Source organism: Cryptomeria japonica, chromosome 5, assembly GCF_030272615.1.
Source record: "Cryptomeria japonica chromosome 5, Sugi_1.0, whole genome shotgun sequence".
Taxonomy (NCBI): Eukaryota; Viridiplantae; Streptophyta; class Pinopsida; order Cupressales; family Cupressaceae; genus Cryptomeria; species Cryptomeria japonica.
The window spans coordinates 647,805,151-647,827,425 of record NC_081409.1 but is presented as its reverse complement, the minus strand read 5'-3'; positions in this window follow the sequence as shown (position 1 = coordinate 647,827,425).

Here is a 22,275-nt window from a genome sequence, read left to right as displayed (position 1 = left end):
GTTATCTGGAACCTTTTAAATGTTGGCATTATGGATGAATTGATTATGTGTTACATTGATGTTTTATCATTGATGTCAACACTAGCTGTTATGGTTGGTTATCGATAGACAAGTTTTGGTTACTGGTAGAAGATCTAGTGTTACCTGCAGAAGAGACTATCTGTTGGACACTTTCGAAATGTTTGGATCAATGGAGTATGTTTGATTTCATGTGTTACATGTTCCTTGAGCATGTTTTGGTCAGTTGGTATTGACTTGGTAATCAGATGCTATCATACACTCTTGTAAACCCTTATCGGCATTGGTTTAAGGTTTTACTGGCAAAGGTTTTACTAAAGAATCTTAATAGGATGCATAAGTGGTGTTGGTGTGGCTTCTAGATGGATTTTAGGATGCTAAAGATGTTCTTTGATCATGCCTCAACTGCATGAAGACATTGCTTTGGCGTGGTGGACCCAAGATAGGTTTGGTGCCTATCTAGGTTATGGACCGGTATCAAGTTAACGTGTATTCTACACGTTACCAGGATGTTTTGAGATGTTCTATGAATTGGTTATTGTTGTTTTGGTCTTAAGCTGACATGGAATATCATTGTAATATGGATTTATGTAATGATCTTATTGTAATTTCTTTTAGGTGGCTGACCTAATTGGTTTAGGCCTTAGGGTTGGTATAAAATGATGTAAGATCTCATTGTAGATTATAGAATTGGAATGAAAAGATGTCCGTGGTATTGAAATGCAATATCATATGTGAAGGAGATTTGGTTGATTATAGGTGATCGATTTGGGATTAAGGAAGAGGTCAAAGGCCTCCAGTATTGAGCTTAACCGGGACTGTAATCAGGCATGGTAGATGCTATCTTTGGCAGTTCATTATTCTGGATTTCTGTCCATTTATCTTGAGGTGGTTTTAACCTCTTTGTATTCAGTGAGACTCTTTTGTAATGAGCAGTATGCTCTAGGCAGTGTGCCTTCCTGCATGTCCAGGCCCCTCATTGTATCACATACTTTCTACAGAAGTATCATCTGAATGTGGGTAGGATTCCCACCGTGGTTTTTCCCTTTCTGGGGTTTCCACGTACAAATCATGGTGTTGTGTAGTATGGTTGCTTTGCATTGATTATCTATTTCATTGTTAAGTTGTATTGTTTACTGGTACTTAATCTGGTTAAAGGTTATTAAGTTGATTAAATGATATAATCTGTTAATAACTAATTCACACCCCCCACCTTAGTTGTTCATCAATTATCCTAACATTAAAGTGGTTTAATTTTCCCCCCTCTATATTTTGGTGACCTCAACATGAACACTTCTCTTGTGTTTACATAGTTTGTTTTAAAAAACTTGAAAAAATTTCTTCATCAAACTTTATCTCTGCATCATTAGACCTTGAATTGAGTGATGGCCCATATGTTAACATGGTCACTATCACTCTAATATCAACCCTAGCCAAAGGAAAAAGCATAATGACATATCTTTTAGACCTCTATATGTTCTATATAGTCGGGAGCCTGCTCCTTTATACACTCTAGCTAAGATAAACGGTCACAGTGTTATAGGTGTGATGGTCAATCCCACATACCAAGTAGATGTCTTTATGAAGGAGGCTCTATTTCTTAACAGTGTACATAGGGTGATATATGATGAGTTTCCTTCCTTTATTCACATGCATGACAAGTTGTCCATTCCTCCTTTGGGTAGCACCACTTTGATGGTCCTTGTGGGACCCAAGGCAATGTAAAGCACTTTGTTGTCATTCCAAGGTCAAACCTCTTCTAGGTTAAGCTAGGTATTCCCTGGTTGATCTCTATGGAAGTAGTCTCCTTAGTCCTTCATTAATTCTTGAAGTTCCCTCACATGAGCACAATGCATGTCATCTAAGATACTAGACTTCAGTCGCTAGTTGCCCATGGAGGATTTTTGTTAGATCATTTGTGGCCTACTCCAATTGGGCCTATGCTTCCCCATGGAGACCTGCTATATAAAATATAATAAGTATACAGTGAGAGAGATAGCTCCTAAGTCAGTTCAACCTATGATTTCTAGATCATCTCCTCCATCGGTTTCTACTCCTTCCCTTGTCTTCTCCTATGCTACAGTAGATTGTGTCTTCCACCCCTTCTTCACTAGGGGCTAAGGATAAACCTATTCCTCATGGTAGGCCTCCTTGATCATGAAGGACTATATAGGCACTAGTGGTATCTTATGTTCCCATGTTTTTACCTAGTGTAGACAAAGGAAAGACACCCATGATGTTGATGTTTGCAATCTGACCTCCCTTCACACTTTCGATCATTGTAAATGTTCCTCATCCTACCTAGTACAATAAGGGGAGGAATTCATCTTGATATTTCCCATCACCTCTAGCTTCTACATCACAACCTCCAAGGGTACCCCTTATTCCTCTGACTGTTTCTAGAGAAAAATGAGGAAGAGTGTCAAAGACTGCATTTGTAGAGATTTTTTCATCAACATCTCCTTCCTCATCGATTTGGCCTTCTCCTCTCCCATCAACAATTCAAGAGGCCTCCCCTATGGAGAATCATGTCGCTGAGACTTCTCATACTTATATTTTTAGTCCCCATTTAGGCTATAACTAGCTTGCATGTGAGCATAAGTATTGTCGATGGATGATGGCTCCAGATTGTGAGGCTACCTTGAGGGATACAGGTGAGTCTTTGATGTTCGCTCTTGCTCTTATTATTTTCATGTCCACTCCTGCTCCCATTGCCCCTACTGTTTATGTACCTTCTCTATATTTTGTGCTCCTATTGGTCACTCCTAGGACCACCAATGAGCTTCACCCTAAAAGGATATAGGTCTTTGTTTCTCCCTCCTTGGAGCCACCCCTCATCAATTCCCTTCTTGATATCCCTCCATTTTCCAAACCCATCGATATATTGCATACATAGGTGGTGTCTAGTGCAATTTTGTCTTGTTTGCTTCATAACCTTGTATCCATTATAGTTTTATTGGGGCACTTAAACTCTCTATGATTGATCAAAGGCCTTCACCTTTGAATAAACCTAAGTGAAAGTTTGAACATGGCCCTGTTCCTGAGTTTCATTATTGGAAGCTAGCTTCGACAACGTTTGTTTCTGTTTTCCTGTCCATTTTAGTGTCTGTTTCTTTTTTAGCATTTTTGTGTGTTGTTGATAAGGTCCCACCTTCTGCAGAGTTTATCTCTATCCCTCTTCTAGAGGTCAACAATTCGACTCCTATTTTGTCGCCTCGGGTTGAGTCACCTACCTCTTTTGTTGAGAGGCATTTGTTTGACTCTTTGGAGGATATTCCATCACTGTCTATGATCTTTACACAATCATTGACTCTCTTTTTAGGATTTCTGGGATGAGGATGTGGAAGCTACATCATCCCTAGCTCTTGTTGCTAGAAAAGAATTTGGTGTCACCCTCACAGTTGTCCCTCTTCAATCCTTTCCATCCTCTCCATATGATAAAGATTGGGAGGATGATGATTAGACTGTGGGTGACTACTAGGATAGTGATCTTCTTATCTTGTATATTATGGTGTGTTTTTCTATGTTCTCCCATGCTTGTTTTATATGTTTTGTGTTCCTCGAAAGGACACGAGTTAATTTCTAGGTACATTGAAATATGCAATGATGATTGTCTTTATGTGTTTGTTCTCTCCTAGAGGATGCAAGTCTCTCTTTAGGTTCTTCAAAATAGAGGATTATTTGTCATAAAATTCCTCTATTTGTTATTCATCTTTCTACTATTTGTCGTATCTTGATTTTTGATATTCAGGGACAATACAAAGTGTTGGGGGAATTCAGGATCTCTTCTATGTCAACCCCAATTTTTATTTTATCTTTGTTTTTATGTGCCTTTCTCATATCTGCAAACTTTGTGACCATGATGAGTAACTCATAAGAAGATACATAGATTATTTTGTTTTACTGTTGTGAGTTATTCTAATGCCAAACGAGGAGATTCCCACATCTCTTTATATTTTGTGGGTATCATGATCATGTGTCATTTGTTGCAAGGTGGCATTTCACAGAAATATCTCGTTATGTTGATTTGATACATCTCTTCTCCTTAGAATCACATGTGTGTAACACATACCATTCTAAGGGGAGGTTATCATTTCTCTGCATTTCTACATATCTACATATTAGCATAGTTTTATCTCAATATCTATTTATCTAATGATCTCAAATCATAACTTGTATCTAATGCCTTCATGTGGCCCAAACAACTATCTTATTTTATCTTATTACTTTTATGGGAGCCAACCACTTAATCTTTATTTTATCACCTTTGTAGGTGACAAACAACTATCTAATCAATCTATAGTCACCCTATCATATGGCTATCTAGCATAACACAACTTGCTACCCATACTAATGAAATCCTTTTATCTTAGTGATTACTATTTTTCTATCTTTGTGTCTAGTCATATCATTTTTGAATCAATTTTTTCATTTTTTCATCTAACATGTTTGTTTGCAGCTAACATGTTTGATGAAACAACCTACTCGTATCTCACAAAGGTTCAAGTCTCATTCATGGGGGAAAGTCCACTCGATTAGAGGATTTTGGTTTCCCTTTGAATCTTGGTAAATTTTTTAACCTTTTTCTACTTAAGCTCAGATCTCGTGATAATGATATGCTCACTAAAGTGGGGGTAAAATATAACATCGTAAATTGCACCCTGTGAAATTCCATGCTACATAAGAGCGTTAACTTAATTCCAATCAGAAAACCCCTTCACCTTTTTGTCCATTTGTCCACTTGTCTTGCCATGTCAGCCTTGCCTCGGTCCTTTCCCTAACTTTGTTGACTATTTGACTCATGGAGGCCTATGCGTGACAAAAGTTCTACATGTGAATGTTGTTATAGCATCCCATGAATATGTAGTCTAAAGGTGGTTGTTGGAGAGTTATGCTTGCACTTGGAAGATCTTGTAACTCCTCCTATAACATGCATCAATGTTAGTTTCATTTCCAGGCTACATATTTTGCCCTTCTAGCTTTATTTTTTGTCTCTTTGGCTCTCTAATTTATCTCTCTCATGATTTCTCACATTCTAATCATAATTATAGCATTTAAAATAGTCTTGGAAGAATTCTCACTCTCTTGGTTACTCTATGCTTAGGACTCTATTGTTGCAACTCTATGTTTCAAGAGGATTCTATTTTTATTCTCTCTTGTGAGCTCTTTGCTTTTGGGTGTGGAAGGGGAGTCTCTTTCCTCTTGTATGTATCATTTTACTCTCTATATGAATATTTGTCATTGTATTTATTTAACATCTTGTTTTATCTATCTATCTTGTTGTCCATAGAGGCGGAAACACAAAAACGAGGGTCTGGATATGGTAGACCTCTAAAACACAACCTTAATATTTTCATCTTTCTAAATTGTTTGTAGGTTATTAGAGAAGAGTCATTTTGTTGGACGCTTCATTCATGGACTTGTTGTGAGGTCAATTTCTTCCTCTCTATTGTATTCTCATTTCACATTTACTTGTTTTTTCTCTTTATTACTCGTATATTATATTTAAAACACATATCAAATGCATTGTATTATTTGGTACAAACTCTATACTTTGTTTGTATGGGATGTCAATATGCCACACTATCTTCCATGACCCATGTGTGCATATTTGGGTAGAGAGTTGGTGGAATTCGTCAGAAGATCTCTATGACACATCTAGTGTTATCTACTAGCACTTAACAAGCCCTATGCTTTGTGCTTATCCCAAGTGGAGTTGTTTATTGAGTGAGTTCCCAAGAGGTTATCTAGAACCTTTCAGAGGCTTAATTTTTCCCCCTCTACAACATGAAATTGTCAATCTATATTACAAAACCATGAGTTAAACCACCCAAAAAAAGTAATGCACAACTTAAATGCAATCCTAGATGCCCTTTGATATGTCAAAAAACACAAACATGTTTAACTCCCTCTTACAACTAATTTATGTGTCCAAAACATTTTTATGTTTCTCATTTTAGAAGACCCGACATTTGAAGACCATTAATTTTAAAATAGGTGTTTGATTGATGAACTATTTGAAGTGCTAGAAAGCTTGTGAAGTGCTCTATCAAGTTACAACTCACTATGCTAGTTACAATGACTTTTGGGCCTATTTGAATCCTCTAAGACCTTGAAAATTGAATTTCAAACTTTCAAATATAATATTTTAAAATGAAGACTTTAATATCTTTAAATCTAGTTATGATCTTGTAGAATAAATTTATTTGAATGCTAGCCAATCCATAGCTTTGGGAAAAATTTAGGACCAATCTATGCTTAAATGTAAGATTATTATAAATAGTAACCTTGTGTAAATGTAAGGTAGAGACACCATATTCCTCACATTCTCCCAAATGTTGAACACCTTGCTAGAGAAAAGGACTATCTACACCATAATTTAAATGCTAAGGGCCATAAGGCCTATAGACTCCAAACACCATCTAAACTTCTTCGTGTCCATAGCCTTAGATAAATAATCTTAAATATTCATCAAAGTGTCTACCTTGAGCAGTTTCATTGTGCCATCCTCGATCATATCTATAATAAAATGATATAGAACATAAATGTTGGTTCTTAGATAGGTAGATTGTACTCAAAATAAACAATCACTGCAACTTATTTTATTCCAATATTTGAACACAGACTCTTAAGCCAACTAGCTTCTTTACAACTGTGAGTAGCTACTATATACTCAGGTTCAATAGTGGACAAAGTAACCACAACTTGTTGCTTACTCATCCAACTAATTGCACCACCAAATAAAAGTAAACACATAAACATTGGTGGATCTTTTTCTCACTATCACTTTACCAATCTAAATCCACATAACTATGAATATCAAGGGTAAAAACATCTCCTATCTAAATCCAGAAACAATAATATGATATACCCTTGAAACATTTGAAGACTCTTTTAATTACATCCTAATAAACATTATCAACATAAGATATATATCTTGAAAGAGCTCGCATTGCTTGGGCAATGTTTGGTCTAGCACAGACCATAACATACATCAAACTTCCAATTGCACTTCGATAAGAAACTCTACTAATATCTTCTATATTTTATGGGAATGTAGGACAATATGAAGCATATAAATTCATTACAACTGTAAAAGGAACACATAAACCTTCTATAATCCTACATGTTAAACCTTTGCAAAACCAAATTCACATACTTACTCTAGCCTAACTAAATGGTTTTGTTCACTTTATCTTTTCTAACTTATATTTTATGAAAGCATTTAGTTTCACCAAGATATTATCTTTCAAATTTAGTAGTAAGCTGAAACTATTGTTCTAAAATCACACCTTTACCTTTACCAATAAATAATATATCATCAACATATAATGCAATCTATATAAAATTATCACCATCAGATTTATAATAAACATAGTGATCAAATTTAGAACTCTCAAATCCCAAACTCAATACATATGTATCGAAGTTCTGGTACCACATCTTAGGACTCTATTTGAGGCCATACAAGATATCTTCAATTTACAAACCAAATCACTTTTGCCTTTTACTGTATGGTGTTCCAGCTATATCATATAAATATCCTCCTCTAAAACACCATGAAGGAAAGTAGTTTTCACATCCATTTCATCAACTTCTATATCATAAGAAGCAACAATAGAAAGCAAAAATTTGATGGCTACCACTTTTGGAACAGGAGAAAATATCTCACTATAATTAACACCCTCAACTTGAGAGTGGCCTATTGCAACCAACCTTACTTTATACTTCCTAATAAATCCATTTGAACCAATCTTCTTCCTAAGCACCTATTTGAACCAACAAATTTTTGTCCTTTAGGAAATGGTACAATTTCTCACGTATCATTCTTTTTCAATGCTGCCATTGTTACACCCCTCTATGTCAAGAATAATTTCAATTTTATTTTCTTGCATAATAGTAATATGATGAGTATATGTGAAGCTATGTGAATACATCAATTAGATGAGTTACTCATGAAATGAATGAATCTTGAATTAAACAAACATGCAAACTAATCCTTTTGTAGAGGGGGAAAAATGAACCTCTTCGATAGGCAGATAACAACCTCTCGAAGATTCACTAATCGACCTCTCCACTCTAGATGTAGTATGTCTATGTACGTCCTCTGATAGCTCTATGCACAAGGAAGCGTGCATATTATGGACAATAGGTGATGCGGTAGCATCTTGTATGGACACAATGTAATAGATATGTGTTCTAGATTAATTTAAATGCAATAAATGTAAAAAAAAGAAGGTAAACCGATTATATAAATGGACTGAAAGCCACAAAGGAAAGGAAGAAGATAATATCACAACTGGTCCACGATATGATGTCTCCAGCCAAATAAATCTTCTCTAATGCAACCTGCACACAAACGAGAAAGGAAAACTGTTTGGGGCTACTTGGGGACTTGCCTCAGTCAAATCCTTGTTTTGGTGTTTCCACCTCCACAGACAACCAAATAGATTGATAGAATAAAATATAAATGCAAGATAAGATAAATGATAAACGATAAATGATAAATGATAGAAGAGGGATGTGATAAATCTCAAGATAACCAAAGACAAGATAAATAGATAGATATTACCAAAGAGTCTTGAGAAAGCCAAGAGAGTTACAAAAGAAATACTATGAGAGCTTGAGAGTATCATAGCAAACTAGAGACTGTTGTAGCAAGTGTGTGTGTGTGTGTGTGTGTGTGTGTGTGTGTGTGTGTGTGTGTGTGTGTGTGTGTGTGTGTGTGAGAGAGAGAGAGAGAGAGAGAGAGAGAGAGAGAGAGAGATTGCATGGAGGAACTAGAGAACCTGAATGGAGAGAAAAGATAGATTTAAAAGATAGAAGAGGAGGGAGAGAGAGAGAGAGAGAGAGAGAGAGAGAGAGAGAGAGAGAGAGAGAGAGAGAGAGAGAGAGATTGCATGGAGGAACTAGAGAACCTGAATGGAGAGAAAAGATAGATTTAAAAGATAGAAGAGGAGGGAAAAGAGGTTCGCGAGCTGTTTAGAAGATTCTGAGTTGTTTCCATTGACATGTGTAGGTGACAAGTTGAAAGGCACGTTCATAACCATCATTCGAACGTTAAGATGTCGTGGGAGGAATGCGCGATGCTTAGTGTTCAAAAAGGTTGTAGAAGAGAAAGATAAAGAGAATCTCTTGTGAATCATGATCCATAGTTGTAGTTATTAAGTTTGAATAGATTTGTGCAAAAATCAGTGAGAGTTTTGGCTAGATTATGTTGAAATCTAGCCGGAGGGAGTTCATGAAAAGCCACCTTATGTATAAGAAGGTTGTCGAGGAAAAAGATAAGGAGAATTTGTTGTGAAGGGAAGAGGGCACAACGAAGTTAGAGGAGAGGGGTTTGTGCAAAACCAGTGACAAGTTTGGCTGGATTATGCTGAAACCAAGCCGGAAGGAGTTCATGCAGAGCCAGCTAGTCTGTAAAAAGGTTGTTGAGGAAAAAGATAAAGAAAATATGCAGTGAACAAAAGAGTCCCCTGGCTGTAGCTTGCATTTGACGAGGGGGAACTTGTGCATAAATTGTAACAGAATTGGATGATTGATGATCGAGGAAATGGGGACAAAATTACGACACACTAGTGTCCAGGTGAATCACGCTCATAAACGACAAGTGGCAAGAGAAATAGGAGGGTAACATGAAACAAAAGTTGAAGGATAGCTTCTAAAAGGTGTCTTGAAAATTCTGAGAGAGGGAAAAGGCTAATGCAAGGGCTAAAATGATCCTACTCAGGTACTAGGGGAATGGACACCAAAGTGGTTACAAAAGATGTAGGTTGAATTATAAAGGGGTATGCAATTTTTGACACTACATTTTGTCCCTACTTTAGTGGGCTTATGAATGAACATGAATATGCACGCTAAAGGAAATCTACTGAACAAAAGAAGAAGAAGAAGAAGAAGAAGAAGAAGAAGAAGACGAAGACGACATAGGAACATTAGAGAATGAAGAGGATGAAGACAAAGGAGAAGCTTTGTAACATAAACCCACTATAAAAGAGTGTGAATTTGATTTCAAAGGGACCTTAACTCCTTGACCCATGCGCCCAAGACCATCTCCTTTGTATCCATACTTGGAAGCAATATTGAACCCTGCACCATAACATGATTGCAACTCCTCCAAAGGGGGAGGATCACCTATAATGGTATAGCCAATGGTGTTCACATGATCTTGCGCTACAAAAGAATAATCATCTTTGGTAGCGGGTGTGAATGATACTTTTGGAATATTAAGGTGCATAGGGTTAAATTTATATTCTCCAATGAAGGAGCTTGTAAAGTGTAAGGAGCCCCAATCATCACCAACAAATGCATTTGATTGAGAAGGAGTAGACTTAGGACTTTCTATTTTTGGAGGATCTTATTTAGGGACAACCTTATCATGGGTTTCCTCTTTAGGAGGTTCCATGGGAATAGTTGTTGGTGTATTAGAAGATAAAGATGGAATATAATTTTGAAAGGTAGGTGTAACCGAGGCATGACCAGCTGTTGTGATTTGACATAAGTGCATAGCTTCAAGATCAACCTTGATTGTAACTACCTGATTTTTAGCAACAAACTTAATAGACCCATGAAGGTTAGAACTGACCACTCCTAAAGCATGAATCCAAGGTCTACCTGAGAGAAGATTATGCGATAAAGGTGCTGGCATAACATGCACCAGGTTTGGAATAGTAACTGGTCCAACCTTTATAGCAAAATAACAATGCCCAAAGCAGTTTTACCAGTATTATCAAAACCATAGATGAACATAGAAGATGTAGCAAGAGACTTAGAATTGACTTTGACTTTGGGCAATAGGTCTAGACTACAAACATTGAGTGTTGAACCGGTATCAATGAGAGTCCGTCTAATATCAATACTGTTAACATAAATGATTATCATTAATGGATCTGCTTGATTTCTTACTTCTAGAGGCAGGAGTTCATGTGGATAGAATGTAATATTCGGCGAATTTGTACGAATATGATCCATCAATGCATTTACATCCAAAGGCCTAGTAGAAGAAGGGAATGAGATCTTCTAGAGAGCTTCCTCTAGTATACCTTGATAAATCGAAGCAATTTCAAGCAAATCCCAAACTAAAATCTTAGTGGGAGTAACACGAAGTTGCTCAATAAGATTATAATCACTAGATTTCTTAACTGAAGGCTTCGGTGCTTGAGGAAGATCTGGTTGAGAAGGTGGTAAGGAAGGTTATGGATGATCAAGATGTTTCTTATTTATTCAAGTATTATAATTATGGGATACCATTCTATAAGAAGGAGCCTTAGACTATGCATATCTTGTAAAAATATCAGGTGAGTCATTTTCAAAAGGAACACCATGAATAGATTTTACCTTCATTGGAGAAGGACTAGTTGTAGTTACATGAATGATTGGTCTCTTAGGGGAGGCAAAGACATAAATGACATTCACATACTCATTATGCTACATGTAGAAGATTTAGATGAAGGATTTTTCTCAACATCGACCTTCGGAAAATCAAATATGAGTCGAGAGCAATCATTCACTAATGCATCATATGTAGAAGAGAGTGCACTAGAATGAAGAGATGGTACCGTAACATTAAGAAACATTTCAATGATTTCATCATCTTGTAACAAAATATCCTCTGAAATAGAAGACATATTATGAGAGGGATCAAAGGAATAGAGTGACATAGGTAGAGTTAAGTCACCATCACAAGCATGAAAAGGAACATCATTAGCACTTTGAATATAGCTATAAACTAAGTTAATAAAAGAAGATAACATATACATTTTGAAATTAACAAACTTAAACTTAAGAGAGAATGCATAAATTTGTCAGTCGAAGGTCGACGAACCATTAAATGGGGTTCAGGGCAGTGCCCCAAATTTTTTTTTTGGACGAAAGGGAATGATTTAGAATTGTCCTTTCTTTTAGGGGGACATCGAATGACGAAAGGAATGATAAAGAATTCTCTAAAAATATTACAAAAAAAGTGTTGACGTCGGGCTCACCAAAATGTAGAGGGGGAAAAATGAACCTCTTTGATAGGCGGATAACAACCTCTCGAAGATTCACTAATCAACCTCTCCACTCAAGATGTAGTATGTCTCTGTACATCCTATGATAGCTCTCTGTACAAGGACACACGTGGATTATGGACAACAATGCAACACGCTAGAGTCCTGTATGGATAGAATGCAAAGTTTGCAGAGAAGGGCACAATGTAATAGATATGTGTTCTAGATTAATTTAAATGCGATAAATGTATATAAAAGAAAGTAAAATGATTATATAAATGGACTGAAAGCCACAAAGGAAAGGAAAAATATAATCTCAAAACCGGTCCACGATATGAAGTCTCCAACCAAATAAATCTTCTCTAATGCAACCTGCACACAAACCAGAAAGGAAAAATATTTGGGGCTGCTTGGGAGCTTGCCTCAGTCAAATCTTGTTTTGGCATTTCCACCTCCACAGACAACTAGATAGATTGATAGAATAAAAGATAAATGCAAGATAAGATAAATGATTAATGATAAACGATAAATGATAGAAGAGGGATGTGATAAATCCCAAGATGCCCAAAGACAGAATAAATAGATAGATATTACCAAAGAGTCTTGAGAAAGACAAGAGAGTTGCAAAAGAAATACTTGTGAGAGCTTGAAAGTGTTGTAGCAAACTAGAGACTGTTGGAGAGAGAGAGAGAGAGAGAGAGAGAGAGAGAGAGAGAGAGATTGTATGGAGGAACTAGAGAGCCTGAAAGGAGAGAAAATATAGATTTAAAAGAGAGAAGAGGAGGGAAAAGAGGTCTGTGAGCCGTTTAGAAGATTTCGAGTCGTTTCCACCAACATGTGCAGGTGACAAGTGGAAAGGCACGCTCGGAACTGACATTCAAACATTAAGATGTCGTGGGACAAATATGAGACACGCAAACGTCTGTGTGGTGCGCTAGTGTCTAGGTGAATCACACTCAGAAACAACAAGTGGCAAAAGAAATAGGCGGCTAACATGAAATAGAATCTAAATGATAGTTGTTGAAAGGTGTCTTGAGCATCCCGAGAGAGGGAAAAGGATAATACAAGGGCGGGAGTGAGCCTACTCAACTACTAGGGGAATGGACACCAAAGTGGTTACAAAAGGTGTAGGTTGAATTACAAAGGGTTATGCGATTTTCGACACTACACATTTGATATGTATGTTCTTGATATGATATTAAGTTATTGTCTTACTATATTTGTATATCTAAGTGAATGCATGATATCTCTCTACTTTTTGGGAGGAGAGGGAGATTATCATTGGGAAGAGGGATGCAGACATGAGAAGAGGTCAAGTTGCGATTGAAGCCAAACGCATACCTATTTTGAGCTAAGTTATCATTGCTAGGGATTATTGATGCTGACATAGTGTCTTAGTGGATAGTGGTGACATTTTGATGGTTTCAGTGTCTAGACCTTGTGTTGTCTAGTTAGACTTGTTTAGAGTTGTCACCATCCTAATAACACTTTCTATCATTAATATATTTATTCAACATGTTATAGTATTCCTTGTCATAGACCATCAATACAAATATGAGTAAATAATGAACTATGAAATAGACATATGCATATGCATATACTCATATATATATATATATGTGTGTATATCATTATATAAACATATTGGTATATTAGGTAAATCATGAAATTAATTTAAATGACAAGAGCATGATCTAATCTATATATAAATATAAATCCAATTCATGGCCGATTAAGTAATCGATGACCTTGGAAATTTGCTAAGGGACGCATTATATTATAATCTCCATGCTCTTATTAGGGATAAGATGACTATAGTTGGGCTGCGGCATTCTAATAATAAATTTGATATACTTCCATAACAACTTAATTAAACTAGGAGCTCAAAAAGGCCAAAAGTCTGGAAGGAGACCGTGGACATTTTCTTCGAATTCATCTTCTCCACCCATGCTACTAATCTTGGTGGCTAATAATAAAATGAGCTTGCAGCTTATCAACTATATAATATTATGTGACCTTATAAGCTGAAACAATCGCATGTATATAAAACATTGGCAACTAGTTTAGAACGCACGTATTAGTACGATAACATATGTAATGATTTATGAAGCTCTTAAGAAAGCTGCGAGAAAGTGATTCTTTGAACAACCCTAACCATTTCTTGATTAGAAAATTGAATTATATTTTGAGGTCTGGGTTTATTAGCACCCAATTTGGATGATTAGCATAAAATTCTGTTGCTTTCTGGTCTTTATTTTTGTAGGACGGATATTGTGTGAGATACGAGCACCGTAAGCAGAGCTAGAAAGCTTGAGGCAAAAATATTGCAACATCATCTTTAGTTCAGCTAAGACACGGGCATGAGTACTGTACTCTTCTTTTATCCTCTTAGTCTATCTTAGAATTATAAGCTTGCCTACTTTATAGAAGAACCAGTAGGAAAGAACGGGCAATAAAGGTATTAGAAATATTATAAGAATCATTTCTTCTGTTATAATTTTTTTTAACCTGAAGTAATTCAGAGTGTGTTCTTAATAGAATGGATGTAATGTACTAAGTAGACATTTCTAGTAATGATTAGAATAAAGTAGAAAGTTTTTAACTACTAGTCAAAATTCAAGAAGAATAGGTCTTAGGCTGTAGAAGTACAACCACGACTTAAAGAAAACCTTTTTCAACCTTGTGCGAATGAAATACACTTCAAATTAAGTAATTTATTGACGTAGGAGCATTGGAAGAACCTAGACTAGATGAAGTTAAGAAGCATGAAGATCCACATGGAGCTAATGGAGCTTTTCGTGTGACTGATATGGGGCCGAGTAACATCTAGTTAGGTCTAGATCTAATTGCACATGCATCCAAGTCCATCTCAAGCACCCAAGACTCATTCACAAATTACACCAACCTTCAGAGCTAAGAGGTTGACATTGATCACTTCCAGTGATGGTGATCGATATTTAAACACATTAGTAAGCATAGGAGAGCATCATCTTCCCAAGTATAATATCTTTGCATTTGGACATCTTGGCAAAAAGAGACTGAACCTCCATAATACCAAGAACCTCATCCAAATGCTTTATGTGCTCCTCTCAAGTTCTACTATATATTAGAATGTCATCGAAGAATACAAGCACATACTTACGCAGATGCTTATTGAACACATGATTCATACATGACTGAAATGTAGCAGGTGCATTAGTGAGACCAAATGGCATCACTAAAAACTCAGTGTCCATAGTGGCATCTAAATGCGGTCTTATGGATGTCCTCCTCACAAATACTGATATGATGGTATCTTGATTGAAGATCAATCTTCAAAAAGTACACTACCCCATGGAGCTCATCTAGTAACCCATCTATACGTGGGATTGGATACTTGTTCTTCATTGTTTTCTTATCGAGTGCACGGTAGTCAATGCACATGCACGTAGTGTCATCCTTCTTCTTCACCAATACTACAGAAGAAGTGAAGGGGCTAGAACTCGACCAGATGAATCCTATGTCCAATAACTCTCGGATGATCTTCTCTATCTCATCCTTAAATGCCTTAGGATGATGATAAGGGACAATAATCATGGGTTCGGCGCCCTCCTCTAGCTCTATCACATGCTCAAACCCACAATCAAGAGGTTTAATAGAAGGAAGGTCCCAAAACACTATGTTGTGCCTATCCAACACCATCTAGATATTTGCATGCCATGTTGGTCTATTGTCTATAGAAGGTGACTTGGATGAGACGAAATACTATGTCGCCCAAACAACATCCCCATGCCTGAAAATAGACTCCATCCTATGTGTTGAAACTACAAAAGGTCCACTGTCAAAGAGAGCTTTCAACACAACCTTCTTGCCATTCGTTATGAACTCCAACTCCATCCACCTAATATCTTGAACATATCTGCCAAGGGACTGGAGCCACTGGATGCTAAGCACTATGTCGATCTCACCAAGACCCACAACATAGAAGTCATCGGTCAAAGTGTAATCACCCAGCTGAATACAGAGCTATGGGACCCTCCTAGTGCAACGCATAGAAAACCCATCTGCAACTGTCACACTAAAACCCCAAAAATCATCTGCCTATAACCCACACTTCACCACCAAACACTCATTAATAGAACTATGTGTGGCACCACTATCCATGAGGCAAATCACACATTATCCCTTAATCACTCCCTTCAAATGAAAGGGATGGATCCTAGGGACTCTCGATAGTGTGGCAATAGTGACCTTGGACGTATCCAAAGTCTCATCCTCTCCAAGCTCTATCTGTGGAGCCTCCTGCTTATCATGACCCTGAGTGTCCTTAGATGCTATATCCTATGCATGCTCATCATATGCATCTAAATAAAACTCTATGAGATTTGCTTTGCCTTTCCCAAGGCATTTGTGTCTAGCTCCCTAGGTTCCTTATAGGAGAAGCAAAGCTTCTTTCTTCTCAACTCATTCCCTATCTTCTGATCCATCCTAGAAGGAGGTGGTGTACCCCTGTGTTGTGTAGAAGACCCCTGATTAGGCTTAGAGCCTCTGGAAAACTTCTTATCCAGGTGATAAGAAGTGGGTGGTGGGGTGGTGTCAAGGTCCAAGATAATTTGTATAGCCTCATGTAGGGTACTAGGCTTAAGAGCCTTGAATAGTCCTTGTAATTTGTCATGTAATCCCTCCACAAATAACATCACCACTTGTATGTCTAGCATTTCAGGAACCATTACCGTAATATGTTGAAATCCATTTATCAATGCAATTTTCAACATGGTTTGTTTGTCTCAATAGTGCTAGATCCCTGTAATACACGTCCACGTCCTTGCGGTCAAATCTAGAGATCAACCGAGTAGGACCTCGATAAACTTAATATAGGAGTGTATAAGTCCATGGTTTTAGGTGACCAAACCATGGTGCCACCAATTGTAAGTCACACCCTCTAGATGCAACACTACGAATTGTATGGCCTCGTCCTCCGACATAGGCTCAAGCAACAAGTATATGTCCAACTTGTGCATGCAATCATGTGCACTCATCATCCCACTACCATCAAAAGAAGACAAAGAGAGCTTGTTGGTAGTCCTTTGTAGGTCACCATTCCCCTGCTAGCAAGGGCATCTATCATCCCACCTCATGTTGTATTTGCACTATGAACAATACTGGTGGAGAGGGAATGCCTCTCTAACATGAGAACATAGGCGAGCCCACTCAACATGGCCGCCATCACCATATCCTGAAATGCAAGGCTCTCCTATTGGTCAATTGGGGGTGGCTCATCTCTAGGAGGGAAATGAGGTTGCATGGGTATGTCTATTATCTGAGTATGAGCCTTCTTGTGTCTATGGGAATCATAGCACTATCAAACGATGATGGAGTTGTACTACTACCACAGTTGCTAGTTGTTGATACCGATCTATCATGCCTGTCACGCCTATCCCTATGGAGTCCCAAATCCAATCTATCCAAAGTATCATGTAACCTGTGAAGAGCCTGCACAATCCTAAGCTGAGCATTAGCTAATGTTCTCAACACCTCATCAGGGTCAAGGTGGTTTTGTCTGTGATTAGGGCTCCTACTACTCTCTTGATGATCACCCATATCTGCACCTGTTGGGTCACCGATATTAATGGCTAACTGACAGGGTCCTCTCTTGGGAGTGTAGCATCTATAAGGTCCAAACTATCCGCGATGCATGTAATGAGCTACAAAACCCTCAGGCCGGTAAGGTCATGGCTTTGATACCACTGAAATATCCCCAACCCAATTTTAACCAAATTTGGTCCAATCTCTGAGGTTATTTGCTATTGTTTATTTGCCGATCAAGTCTTTGGCTAACGTATGATGAAAGGGGTTTGACTGGTTTTCTTGTTTTTGTTTGGCTTTTTGAGTCTTTTTGAAAGCTTCTTGAATGCTAAATGAAGCTAACTATTGATACAAACTAAAATAATGCATAACACATGAAGAAGATAAATAAGATAACTTTCACAAAAAAAGACTGATGTATATACCAGTAACTGAGCATATAGGTCTGATACAAATTTCTAATAGATGGACTATAAAAATAAACTCTAATATTAGCTGCAAACCCCAAATACAACCTATGGTTTGATTCCCTTCTTTCCAAAATGGAGCGGTTGGCTGAAAATAAGCTAGAAATAAGTAGTATCGACCTTTAGAAGGTCTGCCCTGCAATTAATTGAAGAAAATCTTCCCTTAAACTGATAAATATGCACTCAGAACCCCAATTAAGGTTGTCGATTGCACACTGAAGTTGGTTACTAATGAAACATGTCACCAGGAGACATGGGTTTTTGTCCAAATCTCCAAATTCTCCTAGAAGATTGCATTCATGTAAGCTCCAAGCCGCTCAAACCCTCAAACTTGTTTTAAACATTGAAGACATGAGAATGAATGCAAAAGATAGGCAACATGCCTTTATAACCTCTCCAAGAAGTTCGATCTAATTTGGAGTTACTATTTGGCCTTAAAAAACATAAAAAATGTCATTGAGGGTCTAGTTCCTCATTGTGAATTTGACCCCCTTTTAAAAAAACAACTTAAGTTACTAGGATGCAGGCACTTTTCACTATTCATCTTATGTTTCTATGTTACTATTCACATAAGGCCAACTTTAGTATTTCAATTTTAATCCAAGATACAACTCCAGAACTCCAATCCGAAAGGCCCGTAAAGCTCCCAGCTGGGCTCCACAAACCTCGGTTGGGTCCCCAAACCACCTTGTTGACCTACGAAACCCTAATAGTAGGTCAACCTCCATTAAAGTCTGAGATGCCTAAGGAAGGGACATTACATATGAATCTAAACAAATTCTTGTGGAGAAGCAAGCTTTTGCAAAAGTGGAAGGCTTGAAGAAATTCAAGCACTAAGCAATGGAAAATAAAATCATGGTATATGTGGCTCATCTAACTATGAGGGAGTACATCATGGAGGGTGGGATTACTAAAGAAAGGAAAAATAAATCACCAAGATTTGGAGTATGATATTGAGGTCAAACCTACCATACTCATTAGAGATAGAGGTCTCTGTGAATACTTGGCAGAAAACTTAGATCCTTCAATTGAATTTGAGAAAGTTTCTAAGTGATATTAATAAATCAAGGAGAAGGATAAGATTCCTAGATTAAAGATCGAATTTGGTTCATGGATACAAGTCAATACCCAGACCAATTTTCTGAATATAAAAAGAAGGTTTTGCAATAAAGGGATCTAATTATTTCTTAGTACAAGGAATCCTTTTCAAACATAATTTTAATGGTATTCTCCTTGGGTGTATTAAAAAGGAAGACGATTCTACATGAATTACACTATGGGATGTTAGGAGAAGTTTTTTGCTAAGACCACAATGATAACGATTATTTGTGTTGGTTATTACTGCCTAACTCTCTTCTCAAATTACCACAACCTTGTGTGGAAGTGCCAATAATGTTAGTTTTCTTTTTGGGAAAAGAAGGAATGCTCTTATGTCACTCATCCAATTGTAGTAGAAGAACCATTGACACAATGGGGATTAGATTTTATCAAGATGATCAACCCAATATCAAGTGTAGGTCATAAGTAAATTCTTATAGCATAAACTATTTTACAAGGGACTAAGGTGATTCCCTTGAAAGAGGCCACAAAAAATATAATTCTCATTTTTTTGGAGATCATTACCAACTTTTGCCCTCCAAAGACTTTTATATATAATAATGCTAAGACATTTGTTGGGTTAAATATATCTAAGTTATATTTAAGAAATGGTATTTTCTTGAATACATGATCAAATTGTTACCCACAAGATAATGATCTAGTTGAATCAACAAATAAAAAATTTATCAAATTAATCAAAATAATGAAAGAAGATCACCTTTGAATATTGCTGTATGGTCAGATTGTATTATTCCGAAATAGGTTCTAATAAATCTCCCTATGAATTAGTCCCTTTAAAGAGTGCTTCAATGCCCATCTTCCTCAAAAATTTAGCTCTCCCATTGATAAGGTAGTATGAGATAGAAGATGATGGAACAATGCAAATCAGTTTTGCCAAGTTATTGAACCTCTAAGAGACAAGAAAATTAGTACATAATATGGTGATGAACCACCATTAAATAATGAAAACATGGTTTAATCACAAGACTTAATCACAAGACTTCAAGTTTGAGGTTCAAAGAAGGTGATTTAGTATTAAAGTGGGAAGAAAGAGCCACAAAGCTAGGGCAAAAGGCGAAGTTTGACTGATTATGCAGGGTTCCCTTAATAATGCCTATGAGCTCGCGAATGAAAAAAGATGAGTATTAGAAACTCTTGCGAATGGTATTTTATTGAAATATTTAATTAAATGTTTCAAGTCGCCTGTGTATATAGTTAGGATAGGTTTCCAACTTTTTACAAGTCTGTTTCCTACTTCCTTTTAAATAGGTTCTAGTGGCACAATGCTTAGTTTATAAGACTCCCATAGACATGCCACGTGTCTGCAATTGAGAAGCCCTTTTCAAATTACAGTAAGATTGAGCGACAATCCAATTGCTTTCTACGATGAGATTAATGTTCAGGTCAAATTACCGACACGATCTCCATGGCAAACCTTTAGGATATTTTCTAGTAAGGATTTCCAAGCATGTATGTCAATTCGGTAATGATAACTGCTAAACCCAAGGCCAAAATAATATATTCATATGATGTAATGACTTCTTATAGATGCCACTAGGATTCTGTAAAATGGTAATTTGGATGTAGAGTTGGAGAAGAGAAGAGGAGTGTCTCGTGAGATGAGTAAATTGTTCTTAATTTTGAGCTAGGAGTGGTTGTAATTGAAAGAGTGCTTGACAAAAATTACAACGGACCAATTGGAATCCATTTTTGGTTGAAGTACCTATGAAGGGAAAGGTATTCATAGCCAGAAAGACATACGAGCTCCGATCCGAGTTAAAGAATAACTCTTGTTCAATAGAAGTCAATGATTCCAATAAATCAAATTAATTCTGATGGAGATCTTTCTAACACATATCTAATTATAACATGATTGGCTAGGAGTCATGACTACTAATTTAGCTTTATGAAGGTGAAATAATTTTGTATCTAAGGGTACGGTTTTATGGAGGGGCTAAACCTTCTAATTTTTAAGAAAAGCTCTCATTAAGAAAAACAATGTGCTATGAGATTATTTGGAATCTTTTCCTACAAAATAGAAGCTCTTACTTTTTAGACCTGTTTATTCACAACTTTTTTGAGATCCATTTACCTATTGATCTCAACTTCTTAAGTCATGTATGTGAATGTATATATTTTTGATATGAACCATAATTTACTTTTTTTAATAAATTTTCTATTATTTTTGGAAAGGCACAAATGGACTTAACTTGCAGCTATTTATTAAAGTGTTAGGTAGACACCATTCCATAGGATTTGGCAATAGGTATGAACCCTAAACTTTGAATAAAAAATATATTTTTCAACTCTTTTTTTTCATATTTGTTTTTCCAATGACTTGGTATGACACACCTAATCCCTCAATAGTGTATAATCAAAAAATGCAAAATTCAGCTGAAGAAGGGTTGTAGGTTTTGATTGCAAGGAGTATAGCCTATTTCACAAGAGCGATAACTAGAGTTTGATAATTCAACAATCTAAGTGACAACAATTAGAAATAAATTAGTGTCTAAGATACCTTAAGAGTAAAATGATGACAACATTTTGTAGATTAAATAATGATGGATATCAATATGGATTTTACATTGTTAACTAAAACTATTTTTTAATTAGATTTTTGTAGTTTATTTTGGGTGTTATAACAAATGAATGCAATCTGAATCTAATGTACTGTAATAACTAAGATACTTATATTTTAAGATATCTATGTACAATATGCTGATAAATATCAAACTTTAAAAATAAAATTAAATCAGAGAAAATAATCTTTATTTAGCACAGCCATTTGTTCTTTTTTTAAATGCCCAAAAAATTCCATAAAAATAAAATTTAAAATGTCTCTTAATCAATTATCAAATTAATAAAAAATCAAAATTAATTTCTAGCCATTTAAATATCAGTTTTTCTTTCTTGAATAAAAAATGACTGCACCATTGTAGAGTTAATGTATTTAAAGTGTATTAATGATAGTGAAGGATTTTCTTATGCACTAAAAATCTTAATGTGTGTTTCTATTAAATTTTTTATATTTCTAAATTGAACTTTAATATAAAAAGATGAGATATTTAAATAGTCTCAAAATTAATTAAATTATAAATTTTACGATTTTTTAATATTTAAGGACTCTTGAAAGAAAATCT